Here is a 9,029-nt window from a genome sequence, read left to right as displayed (position 1 = left end):
CTTTGCCTTTACCAGCACCACAAACACAAATTGAGATGCATGAGTATTTGATAAACACTCAGTGAGGCAATCCTCCAATCTACTGGGCTATACACACAAGCGACAATGATTCCAATGTTCCAAACAAACAACACACAAAACATACAAACTAGGAAAACAAACATTATCTCGCTGGAAGGGAGGTGTCGACCGACACCAGCCGAGTGTCGAACGATACTGGCCTTGGTGTCGGCCGACACTACCCCACAGTGTTGATCGATGCCTGATTCGCTGGTGTCGACTGACACCAAGTGGTGTCGATCGACACTCCACCTGCAACTGCGATCCGCTGCGAAGTCGAGAGTCGAATCTCGCTCCCAAACTCCACCAACTCGTCCAATACTCAAAACCCAAGCCGAAAACATCCTTAGAAACCTGTAGCAACCAATTGCCAGCAAGAAAACACACAAAACAACAACAAACAAGCAAAAACAAGGAAATCAAAGGCTTAGATTAGCCATGGTCATGCACTCACCTCTTTGCAGGAAGATTTAGACCAACAACAACGAATCCTACACTCCCAGCAACATTCTAACACGTTCCTAGCCATGGATCTTCACTCCCACAGCAAGATCTCACCAAAAACACCTTCAAATCTCCCAAACCCTCACAAGAACCTTTAGAAACTGTTTTATCCTCTTTCTCTCTCAAAAACAACAAACGGCGACACAAAATACTCTCCCAACCCTTATGTCGTTGAAATCCCACTTAAGTAACCCGGTTCAATGGTTTCCCAAAACCAAATCAACCAAATCGACGATTAAATCAATCTGGCCGAACCAAAAATAAGTGGTGTCGGCCGACACCACCCTTGGTGTCGATTGACACCCACCCCCAAAACGCAGAGTGCAAGATTGTTTTTTGCGGACGAGTTTATGTTAAACGCTACGTTTCGGGCAAAGGAAAAGGGGAAAACCCTTAAGTCGTCTCTTTTGTCTCATTATTGGTTTTGGCCGCTTGTGAGAGAGAGAAAAGAGAGGAAGAGTGTTCTTGGTGTTCTTGGAGATTTTCTGTGGTTTGGACGCTTTTCTGGTTAGATCTGAGGTTTAGGACGTTGTAGGAGGCTTCTAGAAGTGTTTTCCTGCGTGTTTAAGGTTCAGAATCTTCTTGGCAAAGGTAAGTGCATGAACATGGCTTACCTAAGCTAGAGAACTCTCTAATATGCTTGTTGTGTGTTGTTAGACTTGTTAGGACATTACTTTGGTCGTTAGGAAGCTTTCTTGTGGCTTGGGATCGAGTCTTGTGGTTGCAGGAACGAAGATCCGGAGAGAAGTTTTGGGGAAAACACGATGCTCGGCATTGCATCGGTCGATGCATATCTTGCGTCGGTCGATGCAAGTGCGAGGACGGCGCATAAAACTTTAGGGTTTACGTGTTATGTCGAGCATGTGTCGGTCGATGCAGTGCGAGTGTTAGTCGATGCAAGTGTGACTTACATCGGTCGATGCACCCTTTGCGTCGGTCGATGCATCCCCAACTGGTGTCGGTCGATGCATGTTGGTATCGGTCGATGCTGATTCCCGGTTTGTTATTGTTGATTGTTGATTGTTGATTGTTTATTGATGGTTAGAGATGGGAGGATTGCCTTACTGAGTGTTTATGAAATACTCATGCATTGCAATTTGTGTTTGTGATGCAGGTAAAGGCAAAGTGTGATCGTGGAATCAAGGCAATGAAGAGGAGGATGTTCTAGTGGTTCGCTTGGTTGTCTGGCTTCTGTTAGGTTGCTAGAGTTGAGTCCTAGAATGTTGTTTAGGATTGCTGGTTCTCTGGTTTATGCTGTTTGGATCATTAATTTATGATTTGGAATTAATATTGGTTATTGGATTATGATTGGATTATTTATTGATTATTGGTATCTGTGTTCCGCTGTGGTTGTGTTTGTGGTTAGGTGGCTAGTGGGTATGGGACCACTAGTTGTAGTGAATTTCTTATTATTATTTAAAAAAAAAACGGGTCAAATCGTTTCACAGAGTTTTGGTTCGCGGGCGTTACAAGCCGTGTTAGGGCCGGGCTTGGACTTTGAAATATAGGCTTACAAATAATTCGGGCCGGGCTGGGCCGCGCTCGAACATATGCGGGCTTTACAGGTTTCAGGCCAGGCTAGGGTTTACGGGTTTCCTAGCCCGTTTGACACCCCTACCTATTGCCCACTGTTTTGTCTGAAGCGAAAGAAATCTTTGGAGCATAACATATTATTGAGTGTTTTTATTATAAAAAATATATTATTACTCAGTGGAAGGAGAGTGTTTTTTTGTTTTTGTGAATCTTTTGAAACTTCAATTTTCAATTTTTGATTTATGATGTGTATAAAATTAATTAGTGGAAGTTAAGAGCAACATAATATTTTTATATAAATCTTTAATTTGTATATAATGTTACTCTTTTTTGTCATGATTTTATATTGCAAATATAAATTAGTACTTTGTAATAACATTTATAGAGCATCAAATTAATCTATATATTTCTAGACTATATAAGGGTAGTACATTTATCAAGCAACTCCACCGCAGGCCGCAGTCTCGCAAGAAAGCAAATTGGAACAAATGATCCATGCTTTGATGGAAAATCAAAAGAAAAACGCCACTGAGGTGAATGTCAAGATCGACAGTATGTATTCTGAGCTGTTTGGGAGGATATAATCGTTAAACACTCACATAAGAGTGTTGGAGAACCAAGTGGCACAGTCTGTAGCAAGAGTCTAGGCACCTACAAGAACACTTCTAGGGAAAAATGAGGCTAATCCAAAAGAATTCGTGAATGTCATCACCATTCTAAGTGGCAGGGAACTCAAAGAACCACATCAAAGAGAAGGGACTGGCTGATCCAATAACAAGACCGGCCAATCCAAGACACAAATTTGGGAAAGCAATTCTTATAAGGTTCCTAACGAAGCTACTGATGGCATTGAAATCTCTAGTACATCTACTGCTGGGGGAGTGCAACCTTGCAGACCCCAATCGCCTTATGTACCCAAACTCCCTTTCCCTACTCGTCATAAGTCCAAGATACAGGAGCGAGAATATGAAAAGCTAAAATCAGTTGTAGGAGAGCTTCAGGTCAGACTCCCTTTCATCAAAGTAGTAAGGATGGTTCAATCTCTCAAAAAGTACATGAAGGAAATCCTCACCGGTAAGCTTAGTTTGGAAAAAGGAGTAATGTATCTCAAGAAAGAATGCAGTTCAATGGTCCAAAATCGAATGCCAGAAAAATGTGGAGATCCAGGACCGCCGTTTACTCTACCTTGCACAATAGGAGATCTCAAGTTCAATAAGTGCCTCTGCGACTTAGGAGCAAGTGTGAGCCTGATGCCACTCAGCATTGCAACGCGACTTGGTCTATACATTTCAAGCCGACCCAAGTCACTTTAGTCCTTGCAGATTGCTCTACCCGACGTCCAGAAGGGATATTACAGAACCTACTAGTGCAAATTGGGAACTGCTACATACCCACTAACTTCATTGTCTTGAAACTCGACGAGGAATCCCAATAACCCATTCTACTTGGAAGACCTTTCTTGGCCACGGCTGGTGCAATGATAAACGTACAAGAGGGAAAAATTGATTTGCACATGGATGATTTGGTCTTGAGATTCAACCTGGAGAAAGTAGCTAAGAAACCCACAATCGATGGCCAAACCTTCTGGGTTGACACAATTGGAGAAATAGTTGACGAGATCTATGACAAAGTGTGTACGAGAGACCACCTGGCCGTAGCATTAACGAAGGATGAACCAGAGCTGGGATACCTTTATGAGGAGACTTTGAAGATGGCGAAGACACTCGATGCTGCAGAAATTCTGGGACATGAAGTTCTATATGTTAATCTGCAAATTGGGCTGACCGATCCAGAAACTGAATTGACCGATCCAGCTCCTCCTATGAACATAACCAAAAAAAGCGATGGATTGATCATTCCTGACGATGGATCAACCATTCCCGAAACCTGCTCTGGGACCAAGGAGAACCAGGAGGATTGGAGCGAACTCAAATCTCCAAAGTTGGACTTGAAACCACTCCCTAAAGGACTGAGGTACGCTTATCTTGGACCTAACTCCACCTATCCTGTTATTATCAATTCTAACCCGAATAATGTTGAGACCGTACTCTTGCTCAGCGAGTTAAGAAAATATAGGAAAGCTTTGGGCTATTCTTTAAATGATATTTCAGGTATATCATCGGAGTCATGCTCCCACCGAATTCACCTTGAAGACCCTTCTACGTCGTCCATAAAACATCAAAGAAGGCTGAATCCAAACCTCAAGGAAGTGGTGAAGAAGGAGATCCTTAAACTTTTAGGTGCCAGAGTTCTCTTTCCAATCTCTGACAACACTTGGGTGAGTCTAATCCATGTCGTACCAAAGAAAGGAGGAGTGAAAGTTGTGGCGAATGAGAAGAATGAATTGATCCCTAGAAGAACAAGGGAGGGCCAAAGAATGTGCATCGACTACCGAGGGCTCAATGCCGCCACTAGGAAGGATTATTTCCCCCTACCTTTTATCGATCAAATGCTTGAGCGCCTGGCGAACCACCCTTATTACTGCTTCCTGGATGGATACTCTGGCTTCTTTCAAATTCCGATACATCCAGATGATCAAGAGAAAACAACATTCACCTGTCCCTATGGCACATTCGCCTATCGATGGATGCCCTTCGGACTATGCAATGCTCCTACCAGATTCCAGCATTGCATGATGTCCATCTTTTCTGACTTAATCGAGGATATCATGGAAGTTTTTATGGATGATTTTTCGGTGTATGGCTCATCTTTCTCTTCGTGTTTGGCTAACTTATGCAAGGTTCTTCAGCGCTGTGTGGACAAACACCTTGTTCTGAATTGGGAGAAATGCCATTTCATGGTCACCGATGGGATTGTCCGGGGTCATCGAATTTCTGAGAAAGGGATAGAAGTTGACAAGGCCAAGATTGAGGTGATGTCCAGTCTACAACCGCCTAAATCAGTGAAAGATATACACAGTTTCCTTGGTCATGCCGGATATTTTCGACGATTCATAAGGGATTTCTCTAAAATAGCTAGACCACTTACCCAAGTGTTATGCAAGGACATCTCCTTTGATTTTACTGCAGATTGCTTGGAAGATTTCCTCACAATAAAGCAGGCCCTGATAACAGCTCCAATAGTTCAACCACCCGATTGGAACCTTCCATTCGAAGTTATGTACGATGCAAGAGATTTTTCTGTTGGAGCAGTTTTAGAACAGCGCAAGGATGGTAAAGTACATGTTGTTTACTACGCTAGCAGGACACTCGATGGGGCACAAATCAAGTATGCTTCGACAGAAAAAGAACTTCTCGCCATCGTTTTTGCGTTTGAAAAATTCAGGTCCTATTTGGTAGGCTCTAAAGTCATTGTACACACCGATCACGCTGCACTACATTATTTGCTAACAAAAAAAGATGCTAAACCGAGATTGTTACGGTGGATCCTGCTTTTGCAAGAATTCGATGTTGAGATAAGGGACGAGAAAGGAGTAGAGAACGGCGTGGCAGACCACCTTTCTAGGCTGAGAATCGGTGAAGAGATCCCCATAGATGACCGATTACCTGAGGAGAATGTGTATGTGGTCACAGCTTTCATGGACTGTTATAAGGAGAAGGTTGATGCCAAGGTTCTTCAACAAATAGGTAGCGATGCCCCATGGTATGCTGATATTGCAAACTATTTGTGTGCTGCCGAAGAACCTCCGAATTTCACTGGATACGCCAAGAAAAAGTTTTTACGATATGTGCAATGCTACTTCTGGTATGAGCCTTATCTTTACAAGCATTGCGCTGACAGCCTCTACAGAAGATGTGTTCCTGGATCAGAAGTTCAAGGCATCCTTTTTCACTATTACGGTTCCAACTATGCAGGGCATTTCGCTACATTCAAAACCACGACAAAAGTGCTCAAAGCCAGCCTCTGGTGGCCCACTCTATTCTGAGATGCACACGCTTTTGTCTCCTAATGTGACTCTTGCCAACGACGAGGGAACATAAGTAAGCGGAACAAGATGCCACAAAATTTTATCTTGGAAATCGAGGTATTTGACTGTTGGGGAATCGACTTCATGGGGGCTTTCCCACCTTCCTACGGCAATCTCTACATACTTATGGCGGTGGATTACGTTCCTAAATGGGTTGAGGCTTCAGCAAGTCCTACCAATGATTGTAAGGGGTCCTCAAGATGTTCAAGCACATAATTTCCCACGGTTTGGTGTCCCTAGAGTTGTTATAAGCGATGGGGGAACTCACTTTATCAACAAACTCTTTGAGAACCTTTTGAGGAAGCATGGCGTGACACACAAGGTTGCCACCCCTTATCATCCACAAACCAGTGGGCAGGTCGAGATTTCAAATCGGGAGATCAAAAGCATTCTAGAAAAGACGGTCAATTCGACCAGGATGGACTGGTCATTGAAGCTAGATGATGCATTACGGGCGTATCAAATGATATATCATGGTTTTTAATTAGGAGTCTTTTATAGTCTTTTGATTTGTTTTGTAGGATGTTTTAGAGTCTTAACAGGTTTTCTAGGATTTTGGCATGAAATGAGCAAAATGGAGCAATTAGAAGGGATTTTGGAGCAATTTAGCTAAGGAAGAGAACTTGGAGCCGATGAAGGATGAGAGTGTCGATCGATACTGCCTTAGCATCGATCGACACCCCTGTTAGCCGCAAGAAGACCCAAGTTTTGGAAGTTTTACAAATCTGCCTCAAAGTTTTTCTTATTTGCATCATTAGTCCTTGACGTGTTTTAGGACATATATATATTGTTTTTGGGTTTTAGAAACCCTTAAGTTATTTTCTAGCAAGTTTAATTTTCTGAAACCTTGTGAGATTTTGAGAGCTTTTGGGAGAGAGATCTGAACTGCTTTGAGAGAAGAATTCTTGAACTCCCTTTTTACTCTTTTAATTTCTATTGCATATTATTCATAATGATGTCTTGTGCTTCATTGATTATGTCTGAGTAGTTTGCTTGTTAGGTTCAGGGTTTTTTCACAAGGATTTTATGAATGATTAGATCTGTTTATTTAGGATTCTTAATTTTTCTAGATCTTCATCATAGGTTGTTCTTCATATTAATCTTTGATTGGCCATCTAGAATTAATAACCTAGGGAAATAAATTGATATGAAAATATAATTGATTTTCTTGACAAAAACCTTTTGATGAGCAAAATTACTTCTTGCAAAGAGATTGATTTAGTAATTTTGTGAACAATCTAAACCTGTTTTCAAAGCTGATTTTTAACCTAGAATTTTGCAAAGAGATTTGGATTTTCTGGTTTTAAATTTAGATAATATTTGCAGTGAGAAATGATTTATTGTACCAAGTGTTTAGAGTTCTAGATCTGATTTTAATTGCTTGAATCCTAATTAATTTCTTGATTTGATATTTTATAATTTCCTAAGAAATTCTCTGGACCTAGCTTTTTGATATTTTGAATTTGCAACAGTTTAATTTAAAATTTTGCATTGCCTTTTTAATTTAAATCATCTGGTTTAGCGTAATAACAAAACTCTATAATTTATTGTGTTTGATCTTGAGTCTCTGTGGAATTCGACCCCTAAGTATTACAGTGACCTCTTAATTTGAGAGAGTAGCTCTAGGGTTGAGCATATCAAATTTTGGCGCCTTTGTCGGGGACTTTTTGATCTACCATTAGATTTGAGTTTTTAATTTCGTCTAAATTTTTCTTTTTATTTTCTACTGACACGTTTTGGTTTTTCTTCTCTTTGGTGTTTCAGGTGTATGCCTCCAAAGCCTCACATAAGGAGCAATAAGACTGGTTCTACTGTGAATCTTTCAAACCAAGAGTTGGGATTGAGCGTGAGAACAGAAAAGCAGCCAATCCTTGAAGATGGTTAACACAATCATTCTGGTTCGTGATGAGGATGGTGCATTGAGGGATCACGAGGGCCACTTGCGCAATGAGCAGAGCCAAAAGCTTGATGCAGAGGGCAATGTGATTGTTGAGCCAGTTGTCAACCCACAAGCTGTTGTCAACCAGAAAGCTGTGCCGATGAGGAGGTTAACCTTGGTATCGATCGACGCCAACCAGAGGGCATTGATCGACGCCAACCAGAGGGCATCGATCGCCACCCACCTCCAAGAGAAGTACATGGAGCTGCCAACCATGTCCACAACCCGGTTCGAAGACAGGATCAAAATCAGGATCTGATCAGAACTATTGCAGTATGAAAACCGCTCTGCAATTGTTCCACCTCCATTCCCAAGGAATGACTTTGAGCTGAAGCCTGCCTACTTCCAGCTAGTTGGACAAAGACCCTTCTCTAACCTGCCAAATGAGAAGGCTCTGGACCACATTGAGCACTTTGAAGACTTGGTGACTAGTATCAAAGCCAATGGAGTGACTGAAGACTACATCTATTGCAAGCTCTTCCCATATTCACTTGCAGGAGAAGCATCCCAATGGTTGAAACAGTTTCCAGCCAGATCTTTGACCTCTTGGCAACAAGTGAAAGTGGGTTTTCTCAATTACTTTTATGATGATGCCATGTCAGATGAACTGAGAGTCAAGCTGTCCTCCTTCAAGCAAAAACCAGATGAAGCTTTCAAGGCAGCTTGGGTGAGATTCAAGGCTTATCAGAGGGACTGTCCACACCATGGATTTTCAAGAGTGCAACTGCTAAGCATCTTTTTCAGAGGAATTGATTGGGAGTATCAGTTGGCTTTAGATACTGCAAGTCATGGGAATTTCAAGACAAGATTTCCAGAAGATGTTGAAGCTTTGATTGAAAACTTGGCTTCTAGCAATAGTACTAAGAGAGCAGATACTGAAAGGAAGAGATTGCATGGAGGATTTGATTCAAACCAGCTTGCTTCTGTTAATGCCAATCTGGATTCAGTTAACAATCTTCTTGTGGGTAAGAAGTCTGTTCACTTTGCTGCTGAAGTTGAGACATTTGAGCCACAACCTGAGACAGGGAATGAAGAAGCAGATGTCAACTTTGTCTATGGAAATCA

The 9,029-nt window shown here is 41.8% G+C and overlaps 1 non-coding gene across 1 annotated transcript; it reads right to left on the bottom strand.

Moving 5' to 3' along the window:
- Positions 1-8,568: 8,568 nt before the first annotated feature.
- LOC147929904 (small nucleolar RNA R71) lies at positions 8,569-8,675 on the bottom strand. Its single transcript, XR_015579080.1, has one exon. It is a non-coding gene; the product is annotated as a small nucleolar RNA R71 (small nucleolar RNA).
- Positions 8,676-9,029: the final 354 nt, after the last annotated feature.

The sequence above is a fragment of the Camelina sativa genome, chromosome 13 (genome assembly GCF_030686135.1).
Source record: "Camelina sativa cultivar CO46 ecotype springtype chromosome 13, ASM3068613v1".
NCBI classification, from domain to species: Eukaryota; Viridiplantae; Streptophyta; class Magnoliopsida; order Brassicales; family Brassicaceae; genus Camelina; species Camelina sativa.
Note: the sequence above shows the minus strand (reverse complement) of the source record. Positions and strands in the feature narration are given on the sequence as shown.